The following is a 2,356-nucleotide window of genomic DNA, read 5'->3' as shown; positions in this document are numbered from 1 at the left end:
AAGGAGCATCCGGGAGAGGTTAAGCGGAGACCCACTTGCGCGTGGGGAAGGTTTATCAGCTATCCTATGGAGTTACTTGGTCGTGGAGTTTATACCCTCGCGTGGGCATTCCCTTTGAGAGGGGCTCCAATAACGAGGACTAGTGGAAAGCTTTGCTTTCCGATACCCCGGTAAAAATCGCCGTGTCGTCACGCTGAGAGTTTGCCTTCTCTACCTTATTTACCTTCTGCATTTCTTATTGCACTTGCTTTCCGTATTTATCTTTTCTAAAATTGTCATGTGTAATTTATAGGATTGGAACTTAGGGTATAAAACTCTTTTACGGTAGAGATAACAACACACAGAAAAACCTAATACACATCTAAATAGAAATTGAAATATGTTTTTATATGTGCTTGGAACCTTATTAGATTTTAGAACATCCAATTTATCTCCCATCTTAGGGTGTCACGATCCCTTCATGTTGCAACAACTCCCATTCTCAATTGTTGTTGGTTGCCATGTGGATGTGGCCGCAATGTATGTTGTTGCACCCTTTGCGGGTTGCGGCCTCGTGGATATAGAGTGGGGAACAGTAGGCTATCATTCACTCAGCTTCGTTTGCAATCTTTTTGAGAAACTAAAATATCTCTCGGATTGTACAACAGTTTTTGTTAATCCCAAACACACGTTCCAAAAAGATCATTTTCATATGATTGTGGCTCCTTTGTACAGACCCGTGTCCTGAGCTTTTAGTGTTGATTGACACGTGACAATTCTACGAAACCGTCGAAACGTCCACTGTAGTCAACACTTGCAACACCATCAACCTTTTATTCTCATCCATTTTCCTAGACCTCTCTGTAACAAAGTTCCCATCACAGCCACAGCATCACCTGCTGCATTGCCAAGAAGCGTCGTCCATGGCGCAGGCTCCGGAGCAGGTGATCATCGTGGGCGCGGGGCCGTCGGGCCTCGCGGCCTCGGCGTGCCTGTCGCTGCGCGGCGTGCGGAGCCTTGTCCTGGACCGCGACGACTGCGTGGGCTCCATGTGGCGGAAGCGCACCTACGTCAGCCTCACCCTGCAGCTCCACAAGCGCGCCAGTGCGCTGCCGCACGCGCCGCACCCGGCGGAGGCCCCCGACTACCTCCCCTGTGGCGACTTCGCGCGCTACCTCGACGGCTACGCCGCGCGGTTCGGCGTCCGCGCGCGCCTCCACCGCGAGGTCCGCGCCGCGCGGTTCGACGCCGGCCGCCGGCGGTGGGACATCGAGGCGGTCCGCCTGGACACCGGCGAGCTCGAGCTGCACGCGGCGAGGTGCCTCGTGCTGGCCACGGGGCCGTACGACGAGAAGGTGGTGCCGGCGGTGCCCGGGCTGGAGGGATTTCCCGGCAAGGTGATGCACGCCAGCGAGTACCGGTCGGCTGAGGAGCTGGGGCTGGAGGGGAAGGCCGTGCTCGTCGTCGGGAGTGGCAACTCCGGCATGGACATCGCCCTGGACCTCGCCGAAGCCGGCGCTGTCACCTCTATCGTCGTCCGTGGCGAGGTCAGTGTCACTAGACTTCATGAATCGAAGTCTAGGCGTGAAGAAAATAGCACATGAACTCTCCTAATCTCCCTGGATGATTTGTTGATTGGCCACTGACTGCAGGTTCACCTTCTGACAAGAGAGAGAGTGAACGTGGGGGTCAGTCTGCGGTCTGCCCAAGTACCTGCCGACCTGGATGATCGACAAGCTGATGCTACTTCTAAGCTACCATGTGTTTGGGGACACGTCCAAGCACGGCCTCCGGAGGCCAGCCACGGGGCTCTTCGAGAGGAAGAAGAAGACCAATGTCTCGCCGGTCATCGACCGCGGCACCTACCAGAAGATCAAGAGCGGCCAAATTCAGGTCATTTCACCCGTTTCTTGAGTCTTGATTCTTGCAAGCTCTTGAGTCTCTGACGATTCATTTGAAATGCGTGTCGGTCGAAATTCTTGCTTAAACATCGTCGTTTATTTACGTGATGTGTTTCTGCAGGTTCTGCCGGCCATGATTGGCGTGCATGGCAACGCTGTCGAGTTCGTTGACGGCAGCGGTATCCTTTTGACGCCACCGTCTTCGCGACCGGGGGAATGGACCTCTCATCCTGAGATTTTGTACCGGTCACTTTTTGGTCCGTACTAAATGTAGCATTCGTACGGGGTCTATCGAATAGTCCCCGAGGAGGCCCTCGTGACCCTTTTTAGTACCGGGTGGGGTCTCCATCTGGTACTAAAGGTTCCCCTTTAGTACTGGGTGGGAATCCTGCCCGGTACTAGATCTCCTATCGGCCCCCCCATCCCCCGCGCGCTGTTCTCTCACAATCTAAACTTATCCCCCCCTCTCTCTCAGT

General features: G+C 54.4%; 1 pseudogene; it reads left to right on the top strand.

Annotated features, from left to right (window-relative positions):
* The first annotated feature begins 871 nt into the window (after positions 1-871).
* LOC101761915 lies at positions 872-2,123 on the top strand (annotated as a pseudogene).
* Positions 2,124-2,356: the final 233 nt, after the last annotated feature.

Source organism: Setaria italica, chromosome V, assembly GCF_000263155.2.
Source record: "Setaria italica strain Yugu1 chromosome V, Setaria_italica_v2.0, whole genome shotgun sequence".
Taxonomy (NCBI): domain Eukaryota; kingdom Viridiplantae; phylum Streptophyta; class Magnoliopsida; order Poales; family Poaceae; genus Setaria; species Setaria italica.
Note: the sequence above shows the minus strand (reverse complement) of the source record. Positions and strands in the feature narration are given on the sequence as shown.